Source organism: Carcharhinus amblyrhynchos, chromosome 11 (genome assembly GCF_965287045.1).
Source record: "Carcharhinus amblyrhynchos chromosome 11, sCarAmb.v2.hapA, whole genome shotgun sequence".
NCBI classification, from domain to species: Eukaryota; Metazoa; Chordata; class Chondrichthyes; order Carcharhiniformes; family Carcharhinidae; genus Carcharhinus; species Carcharhinus amblyrhynchos.
This window is the reverse complement of record NC_137334.1, coordinates 63,974-81,250: the sequence shown is the minus strand read 5'-3', so window position 1 is coordinate 81,250 and position 17,277 is coordinate 63,974. Positions and strand designations below refer to the sequence as shown.

The following is a 17,277-nucleotide window of genomic DNA, read 5'->3' as shown; positions in this document are numbered from 1 at the left end:
CCCCCTTCTACCTCCTTCTCTACTCCGACTAAAGCATTTGTACCCCGGGACCTGCAACATCCATTCCTGACCCTGCTCTATCCATGTCTCTGAAATGGCCACAACATCAAAGTCCCAGGTACTGATCCACGCTGCAAGTTCATCCACTTTATTGCGAATACTCCTCGCATTAAAGTATACGCATTTCGAACCCTGCTCCGCCCCACCCCCACAATGCCGTGCATTGCAGTCCCCATCTATGCCCCCCTCACTTTCACCCCCTCTACTCAGGATCCCACCCCCCCTCTGAATCAGTTTAAACCACCCCGCATAGCCTTCACAAATTTACCCCCCAGGATATTTGTTCCCCTCTGGTTCAGGTGTAAACCATCACTCTTATAGAGGTCCCACCTTCCCCAGAATGAGCCCCAATTGCTCAAGTACTTGAACCCCTCCCTCCTGCGCCATCCCCTCAGCCACAAGTTCAAACTTTCCCTCTCTCTATTCCTCTCTAAACTATCCCGTGGCACAGGCAAGAGTCCAGAGATAACCACTCTGTCTGTCTTGGCCTTTAGTTTCCACCCCAACTCCATGAATCTCTGCTTAATATCCCCTTCCCTTAGCCTCCCTATGTCATGTGTCCCCACATGAATTATAACTTGGGGTTGATCTCCCTCTCCCCTAAGAGTCTTGAATATCCTCTCTGATACATCCCGGACCCCAGCCCCTGGTAGGCAACACACCAGACCTGAGTCCCTATCATTACTACCGACTCTCCTATCTGTCCCCTTAACTGTGGATTCCCCAATCACGAGGCCCAATCTTTTGCATCCCCTAACCACCTGAGCTTTTACAATAGGCTCACCCCCAGAGACCTGCTCCCTTTGGCTATCCCCAGTTGATTCCTCCTCAACTGTAGCCTCCAGGACTGAAAACCTATTTTGGAGGGGAACAGCCCCAGGGGATTGTCCCCCCACTTGCTTCTTTCCCCTCCTCTTGGCAGTGACCCAAGACTGATTTCTAGGAGTGACTATCTCCTTATAACTCCTATCAATGTCCACCTCTGCCTCCCGAATTATGCGGAGTTCCTCTAATTCCACCTCCAGCTCCTTTACACGCTCCTCCAGAAGCTTCAATCTAACACACTTCTTACAAGTAAAATCCCCTGAAACACTACTGGAGTCCCTCACCACATACATCCCACAGGAGATGCAGCTTACTGCCTGAACTGCCATCCCTGAAACAATTACCAGCAGAAAAAAAACAAAAACAAAAAAAAACTTTCCCACACTTATAATTTAGGTTAGAGGAGGTGGAAGGGTGGGATTCTCTACCAGTGTAGAGGATCGGGTATCCTCTCTGCGCTAATTTATAGGATTAGGGGCTCAAGAAAAAAAAACTACAACTACCGGTAAGCGTCCTAGTGACGACTTCCGGTTTCTAACTAATTTAAAAAAAACGCCGAAAAACTCGCGACTTAAACTAGAAATAAACAGTTAAACAAAATAAACAGAAAAATGCACCTTTTTTTGCTGCCTCTTCACACGCCCAAAAATCGCTGCGTCTGGATACCGCTCCTCAGGAACAATGAGTTTTGTACAGTTGCAACATGATCTCTCGGCTCTGAAATTCAATCCCTCTCCCAATAAAAGCTAACACACCGTACGCCTTCTTAACAACCTTATCAACCTGGGTGCTAACTTTCAGGGAGCTATGCACATGTACCCCGAGATCTCTCTGCTCGTCAACACTACTAAGAATCCTTCCATTAGCCCGATATTCTGTACTCCTGTTACTCTTTCCAAAGTGAATCACCTCACACTTTTCTGCATTAGACTCCATTTGCCACCTCTCGGCCCAGCTCTGCAGCTTATCTATGTCCCTCTGCAAACTGTAACATCCATCCTCACTGTCTACAACTCCTCCAACTTTGGTGTCATCAGCAAATTTACTAATCCATCCTTCTACACCTTCATCTAGGTCATTTATAAAAATGACAAACAGCAGTGGCCCCAAAACAGATCCTTGAGGTACACCACTTGTAACTGAACTCCAGGTTGAATATTTCCCATCAACCACCACCCTCTGTCTTCTATCAGCTAGCCAATTCCTGATCCAAACTGCTAACTCACCCTCAATCCCATACACCTGCATTTTCTGCAGTAGCCTACCATGGGGAATCTTATCAAACGCTTTGCTAAAATCCATATACACCACGTCAACTGCCTTACCCTTATCCACCTCTTTGGTCACCTTTTCAAAGAACTTGATAAGGTTTGTGAGGCACGACCTACCCTTCACAAAACTGTGTTGACTATCCCTAATCAATTTATTTCTCTCTAGATGATTATAAATCCTATCTCTTATAATTCTTTCCAAAGCTTTGCCCACAACAGAAGTTAGGCTCACCGATCTATAATTCCCAGGATGGTCTCTACTCCCGTTCTTGAACAAGGAGACAACATTTGCTATCCTCCAGTCTTCTGGCACTATACCTGTAGCCAATGATGACATGAAGATCAAAGCCAAAGGCTCTGTAATCTCCTCCCGAGCCTCCCTGAGAATCCTAGGGTAAATCCCATCAGGCCCAGGGGACTTATCTATTTTCATACTCTCAAGAATTGCTAACACCTCAATCCTGTCTAGTCTAAAAGCCTGTGTCTCAGTATTCTCCTCGACTACATTGACTTTTTCCTGCGTAAATACTGACGAAAAATACTCATTCAGTGCCTCTCCTATCTCTTCAGGCTCCACGCATAACTTCCCACTGCTGTCTCTGACTGACCCTAATCTTGCCCTAACCAATCTTTTATTCTTGACATACATAGGTTTCTCCTTGATCCTACCTGCCAAAGTCTTCTCATGTCTTCTTCTCACTCTTCTTAACTCTCTCTTTAGCTCCTTCTTGGGTAATTTATAACTCTCCAGTACCCTAACTGAGCCTTCACGTCTCATCTTTACATAAGCCTCCTTCTTCCTCTTCACCAGAGATTCAACTTCCTTAGTACACCACGGTTCCCTCACTCGACCACTTCCTCCCTGCCTGACAGGTACATATTTATCAAGGACTCGCAGTAGCTGCTCCTTGAACAAGCTCCACATTTCAGATGTTCCCAGCCCCTGCAGTTTCCTACTCCACCCTATGTATCCTAAATCTTGCCTAATCGCCTCATAATTACCTTTCCCCCAGCTATAACTTCTGCCCTTCGGTATGTGCCTATCCCTTTCCATCACTAAGGTAAACGTGACCGAGTTGTGGTCACTGTCACCAAAGTGCTCACCTACCTTCAAGTCTAACACCTGGTCTGGTTCATTACCCAGTACCAAATCCAATGTAGCTTCACCTCTTGTTGGCCTATCTACATACTGTGTCAGGAAACCTTCCTGCACACATTGGGCAAAAACTGACCCCTCTAACGTGCTTGAACTATAGCTTTTCCAATCGATATTTGTAAAGTTAAAGTGCCCCATAACAACTACCCTGTTACTTTCGCTCCTATCCAGAATCATCTTTGCAATCCTTTCCTCTACATCTCTGAAACTTTTTGGAGGCCTATAAAAAACTCCCAACAGTGTGACCTCTCCTTTCCTGTTTCTAATCTCAGCCCATACTACCTCAATAGACAGGTCCACATCAAACGTCCTTTTTGCCACCGTAATACTGTCCTTGACTAACAATGCCACGCCTCCCCCTCTTCTACCACCTTCTCTGCTCTGACTGGAACATCTGAACCCCGGAACCTGCAACAACCATTCCTATCCCTGCTCTGTCCATGTCTCTGAAATGGCCACAACATCGAAGTCCCAGGCACCAATCCAGGCTGCAAGTTCGTCCACCTTATTGTGTATGCTCCTTGCATTAAAGTATACACACTTCAAACCACCCTCCCGTCTGCCAATACACTGCTGTGACCTAGAAACCTTATCCATGACCTCCCTATTCTCATCCTCCTGTACATTTTGTAGTTCCTTGTGGTCTTGGGCAGAGCAGGAGCCATACCAAACTATGCTACAACCAGAACGAATGCTTTCTATGATGCATCTGTAAAAGTTGATGTGGATTGTGGCTGACATGTCAAATTTCTTTAGTCTTCTGAGGAAGTGGAGGTATTGGTGGGCTTTTATAACTATTGTATCAGCGTAGAGGGGCCAGGACAGGTTGTTGGTGATCTGGACACTAGAAAATTTGAAGCTCTCAACTCTTCCTACTTCATCCCCATTGATGTAGGCAGGGGCATGTTCTACTTTACGGTTCCTGAAGTTGATGAGAATCTCCTTCATTTTGTTGACATTGAGACAGAGATTATTGTTTTTGCACCAGTTCACCAGATTCTCTATCTCATTCCTGTACTCTGTCTCGTCATTGTTTGAGATCCGACACACTATAGTAGTGTCATCAGCAAACTTGAAAATGGAGTTGGAGGGGAATTTAGCCACACAGTCTGAGGTATATAAGGAGTTTTGTAGAGGGCTGAGAACACAGCCTTGTGGGGCACCGGTGTTGAGGATGAGTGTGGAGAAGGTGTTGTTGCCTGTCCTTTCTGATTGTGGGCTGTGAGTTAGGATGTTCAGGATCCAGTCCCAGAGGGAGGTGCTGAGGCCTAGGCCACGGAGTTTGGAGATGAGTTTCATGGGAATAATAGTGTTGAAGGACTCAAATCTCCTCTGCAGCTTTGTCAATGATTTCATCCCTCTTCCCATCCATTGGCTCAAGCGATACAAGATTGTTTGTAAGATCAGGAATCTCTTTGGTTCCAGCTAAAATTCCACTCACTCAAACATTTTCTTGTCTAAATCATATTTTGCACAACTTTCCTTTCATCTCATCCCTTGAGAGTAAAAATAGAAGGATATCAAAGGACAATGTGCAGCAAGAGAAGTTCTTTATTTCTTTATTCATTCATGGGGTTTGCTGGCTGGCCAGCATTTGTTGCCCATCCCTAATTGCCCTCTTCAGAGGGCAGTTAAGAGTCAACCACAGTGCTGAATTCAAATTTCACCATCTGCCATGGTGGGATTCAAACCCAGGTCCTCAAAACATTACCCTGGGTTTCTAGATTAATAGTCCAGCTACACCACTACCTGCCCTGGGGGGAGGGCTTCAGATTCTTGGTTCATTAACGCAGCTCTGCAGTGGGTGGGACCAGTACAAGATTAGTTGAATTTATTTATTCGTGTCACAAGTAGGCTAACATTTAGCACTGCAATGAAATTACTACGAAAATCTCCTAATCGCCACAGTCTGGTGCCTGTTCGCATTACACTGAGGGAGAACTTAGCATGGCCAATGCACCTCACCAGCACATCTTTCGGACGGTGGGAGGAAACAGAGCACCTGGAGGAAACCCATGCAGACACGGGGAGAAGATGCAAACTCCACACAGACAATGATCCAAGCTGGGAGTCGAACCCAGACCACTGAACTAGGACATTAATGATACTTGGCCACACCAGCTATTTTAGTTATTACATTCTTAAAGATATTAATTATAGTCTTAAACTAACAAATATATTGATCATTTTGAAACTTAAGTTTTCATTAAAATATCATTTCTGAAGTATGTTCAAGAGAATTTTCTTGATCAACATTTTTCCAGACCAATGAGGAAGGGGCACTACTGGATCAATTTCTAGAGAATGAAATGGGTCAAGTAGAGAGTAAAATATTTGGTGAGCATCTCAGCATTGGTGATCATAGTATACAGGAGTTTAGATTTATATGGAGAAGGAATAATTTAAGATCAAAGATATTTAACTAAAGTTGTGATACATTCAAGAATTGAGGGGAGAGGAGAGAAAGGGAGGGAAACTAAGGTCAGAGCTTCCAGACAGTAGAATGAAACGGAGATAGAATGCATTTAAGAGACATCAGCTAAAAAATACAAGGGAGAAGCAGGATGAAACTAAGAAGTACAGAAAAGCAATGGTAAACAAAATAGGAGAGGCAAAGAGAAATACAAGAATAAATTGACAGTCAACATAAAAACATTTTCTGCAGCCAAATAAACATTGAAAATATCAGAAAAGAGGTGAGGCTGATTGGACCAAAATGCAGAACTTTTGGTAGGCAGAGACTTTGCTGAATGACTAAATGAATGTTTACTAAGGTGAAGGAGTCTGCAAGTGTCTGTCCTCCTCTCTCTCACATTTTCTCTCCTCATAATTACCCGATATCAGTCTCTCTCCCTGCCCATCCCAGCCCGTAATGATGAGTTGGTGCTTCTCTCTCTGTAATAATGTGTTGGTGTTTCTCTTTCTGTAATAATGAGTTGGTGTTTCTGTCTCTCTGTAATAATGAGGTGGTGTTTCTCTCTCTGTAATAACGAGTTGGTATTTTTGCCTCAATAATAATGAAATGGTGTTTCTGACTCTGTAATGATGACATTATCCCTCTATAATGAGCTGGTGTTTCTCTCTCTGCAATAATGAGTTGGTATTTCTCTCTCTGCAATAATGAGTCGGTGTTTCCCTCCCTGTAATAATGAGATGGTATTTCTCTCTCTGTAATAATGATTTGGTATTTTTCTCTCTCTGTAATAACGAGTTGGTATTTCTCTCTCTAATAACGAGTTGGTGTTTCTCTCTCTGTAATAACGAGTTGGTATTTCTCTCTCTGTAATAATGAGTTGGTTTTCTCTCTCTGTAATGAAGAGTTGGTGTTTCTCTCTATGTAATAAAGAGTTGATGCTTTTCTCCCCCTGTTATAACGAACTGGTGTTTCTCTCTCTGTAATTATGAGTTGGTGTTTCTGCCTCTGTAATAATGAGATGGTGTTTCTGTCTCTGTAATGATGAGTTTGTGTTTCTCTCTCTGTAATGAGCTAGTGGTTCTCTCTCTTAGTAATGAGTTGATGATTTTCTCTCTCTGTAATATTGAGCTGGTGGTTTTCTTCTCTCATAATGTTATTGTTTCTCATACTGTATTAATGAATTGGTGTTTCTCTCTCTGTAATGATGAGTTGGTGTTTCTCTCTCTTAATGAGTTGGTGTTTCTCTCTGTGTAATAATGAGTTGACGTTTTTATCTCTCTGTAATATTGAGTTTTTTTTTCAGTCTCTGTAATAATGAATTGGCGCTTCTCTCTCTGTAATAATGAGTTGTTGCTTCTCTCTGTGTAATAATGATTTGGTGTTTCTCTCTCAGTAATAATTTGTTTTTTTTCTCTCTCTGTAATAATGAGTTGGTGTTTCTCTGTAATGATGAGTTGGTGTTTTTCTCTCTGCAATCCTGGTGCATGTGGGTTGGGGAGGTTTATGTGAAATTCTGTTGATGAAGGTGATGTTTTGCACTGATGGAGGTGTCAGTTTGGGAGGCTGTAACCTTTCTAACCCTGGTCCATAGATCTTCTTCTTTCTGTTCTGATCCCTGGCTGTCAGTCAAGCTACAAGGATTCCTAATGCTTGGCAACAAGCTAGGTTAAACTTGAAACTTCCTGCCTTATTAAGGGTTTTGAAGTGCCAATTTGTAATTAGTTGCATGTCCAAGTTTGAGTGAAACTCTCATCCATGCCAATGTTAGCCACGTCCTCATGTTAAAATTTCCTCCATCTCTCTCTCTGTATTTCTATAACTTTGTGTCCGGGCCTTGTACTGCATCATATCTTTCAGCTGTACAGTTTTAATGCATCAAATTATGCCAAGATGCAGCAGTAGAAGCGATCAGACACTGAAGAAGAACAGGAAGAATATAGAGGTGACCACACGCATGTATAAAGAGTAACTTTTGTGATTCTGAGGTAGCCACCAGGCAAGTAGAAGTGGCCAAAATGGATGGCCCAGCACATCTCACAAGACTAAACACTAGAAAACGGGCTGAAGCTTGCAATGACAAGGAAAGAACACAAGGATGTTAGGTTTAGGGGGTTTGATAATTGTGGAGATTTTGGGTTCTGAGCAGCAATAATCCTAAATCAGACTGTTTTCATGTTTATCTCTTCCATTGGCCATAGAACTAATGACCATCCAGTGCACAGGCTCTTATCACTTTCTATCTGAAATGGATTGAAGATCCTACTTATCTCAGAGGACACTACTTCCCACATTGAGAGTAACAGTTTCCTGAACTATGTGGTTGTCGGGACAATTAGCAAAAGGCTCCTTTTAAAATGAAACCATCACCAGCAGCAGAGTTATGGACAACCCCTATTTGTAACTCCATTCTTCACTTCTCCATCACAATTAAGCCAGGTGATCAAAACCCAGGCTCACTGAAGCTCATGTCAATCAATGACTCATTTAAACAAGTTTCCATTTTGTATCCAATGGTTATAAATCCTGAAACACCACTACAGAGAAACCTCAAACTGCTCAGTGAATATTAAATGGGTCTAAGTCACTGATGGCCACACCACCAGCAAAGGTATTTGAACAGAATGATTGCTGTGAATATAACCATTCCATCAATTCTGTCACACAGAGTCAAACATCAAAGCATTCCCTCACTTCTATTAATCTGAAACTCAGCTAATGTTCTGTGAACCCGGGTTCGAATCTGGCCACAGCAGATGGTAGAATTTGAACTCAATAAAAAATATCTGGAATTAAGAATCTACTGATGACCACAAAACCATTGTCAATTGTCAGAAAACCCATCTGGTTCATTAATGCTCTTTAGGGAAGAAAATCTGCCATCCTTACCATGTCTGCCTTACATGTGACTCCAGAGCCACAGCAATTGTGGTTGATTCTCAACTGCCTTCAAGTGATTAGGGATGGGCATTAAATGCTGGTCCAGCAATGCCCATGTCCCATCAATGAATTAAAAAACAAAAGTAACCAACATTTAAAGGTCAGGATACAGACCCCTGGGTGTGACAGTCAGGGAGGTGTACGTGGACTATGGTGTGATAGTTGGAGTGAGGTGCGGTTGATGAGGAGGAGGTTAAAATACAATAAAGGCAAATTTCAGAAAATTCTAGCATCTTGGCAAAGAGTTTCAGGATTTGCCTCCATTGCTGTCTCAGTGACTTCGCTTTTCTGACCCAATCGGGTCAGTTCAGTGCTAGAATTTTCTGAAATGTGCCTTTGTTGTATTTTAACCTCCTCCTCACACCCTATCTTCCAGTGTTTCAGCAAATGCTGGATATCAGAATGCAGCAACGTTCCTGACACCCAGCGTTGTTGAAGTGTTAATGATGGGAAAATATCAGGTGACAGAGTTCCATCCCTAATCTCCAATCTGTCTTTGAGCAATCCAACCATCACTCCCAATGGAAAATCCCACATGTGATAGTGCAGTTCAGGGAACTGAAGGAATAACACGGATTCAGTCTCCCACACTGAACAGTTAAAAAGTTCTCCCTCTCTGTAAAACTATCGCAATATCACATTAATGTGCAATGAAAATTTACCCTGATGATTAACCAATATCCTGTGTTAATAAAATGCTTTGATGTTATAATATTCTGGCATTCAAGTGTGTAACCATTTGTTTAATATTCTACGTTTGAAGCTCACTATTAGAAAATTCACTGTATTTTTGAAGATTATAACTGAGTTACACTTTCACTCTATTTGTAGAAAACTGCTACTTGCATCAGCTGGGTCACAATTCCACGTGTTGGATCTCCAAGTGCTGTGGTACAATGCATAAACACAAACTTGACAACCCCAACACCAAACTCAACACCAACCTCAATTCCAACCTCAACCTCAACCCTAATTTCAATCCCAACATCAACCCCAACCTCAATCCCAACCCCAACCTCAATCCCAACCTCAATCCCAACCTCAGCCCCAACCTCAGCCCCAACCCCAACCTCAGTCCCAACCTCAGTCCCAACCTCAGTCCCAACCTCAGTCCCAACCTCAGCTTCAATCCCAACCTCAATCCCAACCTCAATCCCAACCTCAGTCCCAACCTCAGCTTCAATCCCAACCTCAATCCCAACCTCAGTCCCAACCTCAGCTTCAATCCCAACCTCAATCCCAACATCAATAACAACAACATCAACAACAACAACAACAACCAAACGACCACGGTCGTCATCATCCGAAAGCAGTGAATCATCGTCAGAAAGCAGCGAATCATCAGAGGAATACAGTAGAAGGGTAAACCAGTTTTTTTTATTTCGTTGTTAAAGGAGGTGCTGTCTGCCAAGTCCTGAGAACCAGTTAGGAAAAGCAATGTAAATATGGCTGACTTTCAGTATGAAATGTTATGAGAATTGCTGATGTTTATTTTCTGCCTTAAGTGAATTTTCATGCTCTTTCTGTGAAAGTTCTGCTGCTCACTACTGTAAAAACACAAAAAATAAGAAGAATAGGTCATACACTCTCATGTTGAATACGACAATCAGCATGGCAGTGTCTGATGTTCTACTCACCCCCAGCTTTCTCTCCAATTACCACGTTCCTTGATTCCCTTAGTGCCAAAGAATGTATCAATTTTGCCTTGAACATCAAAAATAAGTGACTTGCATTGATATAAAAATCAATATTACTGCACATCTCAAAGTGACTTACAGCCTGAAGTATAGTTACAATTTTAATACAGGAAATACAGCAGACAAATTGCAAACAGCAAGATCCTACATTTGATAATAAACAGTTGAGCTGTTTTTGTGATGTTGATTGGTGATAAACATTGGCCAGGACACTGAGAACTCCCTGCCCTTCCTCAAATTAATGCCATGAGATCTTTTTAGCAAGTGTAGTGAGTAGCTTCCTCATAGTGAGGTCCCACAATTAGCTAATCTGATGGATTAGTAATTAATCTTCTTTTGTTGGTACTGGTTGAGGAAGCAGATTGTGACCAGCAGAGCCCACACCTTGGCCTCTTTCATGAACAGATGTTCTGTTGAACATCACAGCTAAAGATTCACATCACTGACCCTCAGTGCTGCTCTCAAACAAAATGATGTACAGGCAGTCGTCAATTTCACAACATTCGAGTAATGACCTATGGCACTCACAACGCTTATAAATTGACATCCTGTTTTGAATTTAAAGCATTGATTTTGACTCCAATGGAGTGATCTTACCAAAAAAATTCTAAGTGCCAAACAAGTGCAAAAATGGGAGAGAACCTCGCCCATTTTATCTACAGGAGAAAAGTTAAAATCTTAGAGGACAAAATGAGGCCCAGTGTGATTTGCGCCAGTAGGGGGAGTGGATGGAGTTGACTCATGCTGAGAAGGGGCAGCACAGTAGCAAAGTGGTTAGCACTGCTGCTTCACGTTCCAGGGACCCGGGTTTGATTCCTGGCTTGGGTCACTGTCTGTGTGGAGTTTACACATTCTCCTCATGTCTGTGTGGGTTTCCTCTGGGTGCTCCAGTTTCCTCCCAGAGTCCAAAGATGTGTGGGTTAGGTTGATTGGCCATGCTAAAATTGTCCCTTAGTATCCTGCGATGATTAGGTTAGAGGGATTAGAGGATAAAATATGTAGCAATATGGGGGTAGAGCCTGGGTGGGATCGCGGTTGGTGCAGACTCAATGGGCCGAATGGCCTCTTTCTGTACTGTAGGGTTTTTTAAATTTCTATGATTTCTATGAAGCTAGCTGATGATTGCCAGAGGGCACATTGTGCATGCGCAAGTTCTCCCAGTGCACTGTGTAACGTGTACACAGTTAATGCACTGGCAATCTGACACTACCCCAATCCCCCAATTATACCTCCACCCGTGATGATCATGGCTCCTATTTCCCCTCCTGGCCAATCACTGTCCCCGGTTCGTCTCACCTTACCCCACGATCACCACCCCTGGTTCACCCACGCCCCGGTCGATCACCATCCTGGTGATCCCTGATTGCAGCATGCACAGCTCCCACTGCACAGCTTCCCCTTCAGGCCCACCCCATCCCTTGGTTCCTGCCCCTTCCCTTAAGCTCCACCCCTTGGCACTGCCCAATAGGCACTGCCAGGGTGGTCGGTGCACACTGCCAGAGTGCCAGGCTGGCAGTGCCGGGCTGCCAGGTTGACAGTGCAAGTGTGCCATCACTGGACTGGAATGATGGAGGAGCCGGCCCACATTTTGTCTGATGTTATAACTCTGGTATGTGAGTGAATGGGAAGCATTTCAGCCCCAATGGCTTCTGCTAAATTTGTGCTTGGAAATGCACTGCACTACTCGAGCCATGAGTGCATACTATCAGTGACGAGGTGAGAGGGGTACAAGATCCCTTGTTCTCCCTCCAAGGAGTCATAGAGGGCCCCTCAGGCATCCAAAGGGTGGAGGAAACCCCAGGGGATCCATCCAGGGCATTCCAAAGATGTTCTGCTACTTCAATTCCCCACAACTTCTTTGATCCCATCTACTCCAGCTAGTAAGGCCGAGAAGGGTGAACATGCTCCACAGCAGGAGACCTTGATTAAGCCAGGGTGCTCCAGGCCTTGGGTCACCAGAGGATGCCTGCCAAAGTCATCTCAGACAACCAGGTGTTGAAGTTAACAGGCTGTCTCCACCTCTGCTGCAGATATTGGATCTGAATCTGTATATAGTGATAGAGTTAGGGGAAGTTGATAATGCACATTGATAGCATGGGTATTCACTATATTTAATCTGTAACATTGCACATATCTTTTTATCCATCTTTAATTCTTAGGTATTGAATGGTGAATTGATGTGATACAAGGTCTTCATGTGTAAATGAATCTCTTACCTTCCCCAAATGCCTTCCATTTGGTTCCTCTGTTTCATTCAATCTCATCCAATCTCATCGCAGAGATTAGTCTCTAATTTCACATCAGTAACATGAACAAAGTCACTTTCTATATCAAAATGATAGCAGGATAACACTTGTATCTGAGGCCAAATTTTTCACCCAAGTTAGTGATTATCCTAACAATGTCACCCTGAAGTCTATAGTTTATAGATCTAATAAATACTTGTAATGAACGTTTGAGCCTATTCACATGAATGCACTTTGCAATGATCTTTATTTTAATTATTGTGAGGTTTGGCTGATATAATATCCATCATTTAAGGAGCAGATCCAGTTATACCTCTGAGCATTGATTTTTTTTCCACATTTTAAATGCAGTGATATTCCTTTATTCTGACGATGGGTCATCCAGACTCAAAACATTGACTCTATTCTTTCTCCACAGGCTCTGTCAGACCTGCTGAGATTTTCCGACATTTTTCTGTTTTTTCTCTTTTACTAAATCACTCTCTCCCTGACGTGGTCCTGCTGAACACTCTCAATAGGTCAATATTCACTAAACTTCCATCTGTGTGTGTATGTTGTTGTGTTAAGTCACTGTGTCCAATAGTATCTGGGGTTCAGTATCAAGATGCAACCTCTACATTATCCAGGCTTGAGAGCTGGCATTTGGAGAGATGATCTTGAGACAGTTCAGCATTAACCACTAACAAATGTATCTCCCTCTTATAGCCACTCCCCTTGTTGTTGTCATGCATGCACAAATGCAAATGTGTCAAATAGTGTTTCAGTGTCTGGAAGGTGCCATGGATACTGATGTGCTGTTTAAAAGGATGCACTATGCACAGTTGCTTGCAGATGAGCGCTTGTGTAGTGCTGATTGTCAAATGGCTACTGCACCTTCCAAACAGGACCTTATTGTTATGTTTGAAAGTAAGCATCAGGGTTAGGGTGAGGGTTAGGGTTAGGGCTAGGACCCCATTGTTATGGTTGAAAGTGAGCAGTATTCATTGTGCGATTGTTGATTTTTTTGTGGCATATTGAAGATGGCAACAAAGATGTTGCTGTGAAACCTACACTGAAATATGAAGAGAACTACACTCATAAGAACTTGTCTTTACCTTATTTGTCCTGGAATCTTGTAGCTATGAGGTCATCACAGGCACATCTTCTGCATTGTACCTGTGCAGTGACATCCTCAAGTGACTTGTCTGAATCCTCACCTTCGTAAAATTCATCGCCATCAATGATCTCCTCATCCAAAGAACCATCCAGCTCTTCCATCCCCCACTGTGTCAAAACATGAACCCTTTACAATGCCATGGACACACTGTATGGTGAGTATTGGAGAGCCCCACTTGAATGGTGTTTAAGATAAAAATGGCCTGCTCTAATAAGCAACTTGGGGCTGATTATGCAGCATTGTACCTTCCCCTCAGGTGCCGCTATGGATGGCGAATGGACATCTATAGCAATGCCTTTAGTTAGTACCTTTGATCATCATGGAGCTAACCTTCCAGTGCCAAACTCCCTCAAATATCTCTGGCATCTAGGAGTGACTCAAAGTGTATACACTCAGTACCTAACACAATGCCTTCCTCCTCCAGTTTCAGCACAACTTCTGCTACAATCACCCAAAATCTTGCAGCAATTCTCTGAAAGGTAGGTGAAAGTAAAAGCTACATATCTCAAGGTGTACCCCACTTCTAAATGATGGAGAACTCTCCACTGGTTCTTGGACGATTTGGAGGAGAATGTAATTCCAGTGTATTGGCCTTTTAATAAACATTCATGAGAGGTGAATGAATCCAAATGTGGTCCCTAAAATAAATAAGCTGGGAACTCAACCTATCATCATATAGCTCTTGCGGCTAAAGGGATCAAAGGGATTTGAGAGGAAGGGGGGAATCAGGATATTGAATTTGATGATCAGCCATGATCAAAATGAATGGTGGATCAGGCTTGAAGGGCCAAATGGCCTCCTGCTGCTTCTAGTTCCTATTCTATCAAAGTCAGGAGAATCAAAGTAGAAACTCATTTCTCATTGTAGGAAACTGATATCTTCAATCATGTCACGATTCCTGTCATGGGGCAGGAATGGAAAATTTATCCTTAAAACCACAAGATCCGATTAGTTAATCAAGTCAGGCTCGAGAAATCTCTGTATAAAAAAAGTTATTTTCTTTAGACTGAAGATGTAAGAATGTAAGAAAGAAGTAGGAGTGAGGCCGTTCAGCCCATCAGGCCTATTGGATTTCTATGAGGATGTGAGTAGTGCGGTAGACAGAGGGGAACCGGTGGATGTGGTGTTTTTAGATTTCCAAAAGGCGTTTGATAAGATGCCTCACAAAAGGTTGCTGCAGAAGGTTAAGATACGCGGAGTTGGGGGTAAGGTGTTAGCGTGGATAGAGGATTGGCTGTCTAATAGGAAGCAGAGAGTTGGTATCAATGGGTGCTATTCTGTTTCGTGGCTGGTGACTAGTGGAGTGCCGCAGGGATTGGTGCTGGGGCCTCAGCTATTTACCATTTATATAGATCTTCTAGAGGAGGGGGCTGAGTGTAGGGTGATGAAATTTGCTGATGACGCGAAGTGGAAAAACAAATTGCGTGGAGGGTGTGGAAAGTCTGCAGAGGGATCTGGATAGGCTGAACTAGTGGGCGAGGACCTGGCAGATGGAGTATAATGTTAGCAAGTGTGAGGTTATCCACTTTGGCAGGAATAATAGTAGGAGGGATTATTATTTAAAAGGCGAAAAGCTGCAGCATGCGACGGTGCAGAGGGACCTGGGGGTCCTTGTCCACGATTTGCAAAAACCCAGTCTGCAGGTGCAGCAGGTGATCAAGGAGGCGAATGGGATGTTGGCCTTTATAACAAGGGGGATAGAATATAAAAGCAGGGAGGTCTTGCTGCAACTGTACAGGGCACTGGTGAGGCCACAGCTGGAGTACTGTGTGCAGTTTTGGTCACCGCACTTGCGGAAGGATATATTGGCCTTGGAGAGAGTACAGATGAGGTTCACTAGGCTGATACCAGAGATGAGGGGGTTGGACTTTGAAGAGAGACTAAATAGACTAGGTCTGTACTTGATGAAGTTTAGAAGGATGAGGGGGGATCTTATAGAGACGTATAAGATAATGAATGGGATGGATAGGGTAGCGGTAGAGAGATTCTTCCCGCTCAGAAAGGACAGCAGGACTAGAGGGCACAGCCTCAAGATAAGGTGGGGGGGGGGGTGCAGTTTAGAACGGAGTTGAGGAGGAACTTCTTCACTCAAAGGGTGGTGAATCTCTGGAATTCTCTGCCCGTTGAAGTGGTGGAGGCTGCCTCGCTAAATATATTTAAGTCACGGGTAGATAGGTTTCTGATAGACAGGGGAATTAAGGGTTATGGGGAGAAAGCGGGAAAGTGGAACTAATCCACTTCAGATCAGCCATGATCTCATTGAATGGCGGGGCAGGCTCGAAGGGCTAGATGGCCTACTCCTGCTCCTATTTCTTATGTTCTTATATCCTTATGGGCCTGCACTGTCACTAAGTAAGAACATCGCTGATCTGATTGTAATCTTAATTTCATTTTTCTGCCTGCTCCCATAATGGTCAACTCCCCTGTAGACCAGAGATCTAACTCAACCTTGAATACATCTCTGTGGAAGAGAACACTTTGGGAGAAGAAATTCCTCCTCATCTCTGGCTTTAAACCGAGTTCCCAATTTGAGATTCCCTGCGAGAGAAACCCTGTCAAGACTTTCAAGCATTTCAATAAGGTTACCTCTCATTCTTCTAAACCAATGACTACGGGCCCAACATGTTCAACCTTTCCAAATAAGACACCCCCTTCTTCCCAGGAAGCCAAATGAACCTTTTCTGAATTGTATCCAATGCAAGTATATCCTTCCCAAAAGGGCACAAAAAATATACACTATAATTCAGATATGGCATCACCGATGTCCTGTGCAGTTTGCTATTTTCATACTCTAATCCTCTTGTAATAAAGGCCCATGCTGTTCCTGCATGCTAATGTTTTTCTCATTCATACACAATGACATATTTTGTACTGCAGCAGCCTGTAGTATCTGCCATTTAAATAATTTCTACCTTTCTATTCTTCCCGTACAAGAGGACAACCACATTATTGTAGCGCAAGGCAATATGACAAAGAAGCCTTAAATCACAACAGCGATTGATGGAAGTGCCGGATGATTGGAAAACGGCTAATGTTACGCCGTTGTTTAAGAAGGGTGCCAGGCAAAAGGCGGGGAATTATAGGCCGGTTAGTTTAACGTCTGTGGTAGGTAAAATGTTAGAATCTGTCATTAAGGAGGAAATTGCGAGGCATCTTGAAGGGAATTGCTTGATAGAGCAGACGCAGCACGGTTTCATTAAAGGGAAGTCGTGTCTGACAAATTTACTGGAGTTCTATGAGGATGTGTCTAGGGCAGTGGATAGAGGAGAGCCGGTGGATGTGGTCTTTCTAGATTTTCAGAAAGCGTTTGACAAAGTGCCTCACAAGAGGTTATTGCAGAAGGTCGAGGGACATGGAGTTGGGGGTAGGGTGTTAGCGTGGATAGAGGATTGGTTGTCAAATAGGAGACAGAGAGTGGGGGTCAACGGGTGCTATTCGGATTGGCGGACGGTGACTAGTGGAGTGCCCCAGGGGTCGGTGCTGGGGCCTCAGCTTTTTACCATTTATATAGAT

At 43.4% G+C, this 17,277-nt stretch overlaps 1 long non-coding RNA gene across 1 annotated transcript in view; it reads left to right on the top strand.

The window, feature by feature from the left end:
- Positions 1-9,763, top strand: part of LOC145349642 (uncharacterized) — a 49,939-nt gene extending 40,176 nt beyond the window's left edge. The window contains exon 3 of the long non-coding RNA XR_013888130.1: positions 9,497-9,763. This is a non-coding gene — a long non-coding RNA (uncharacterized LOC145349642). The remainder of the gene's footprint in view (positions 1-9,496) is intronic.
- Positions 9,764-17,277: the final 7,514 nt, after the last annotated feature.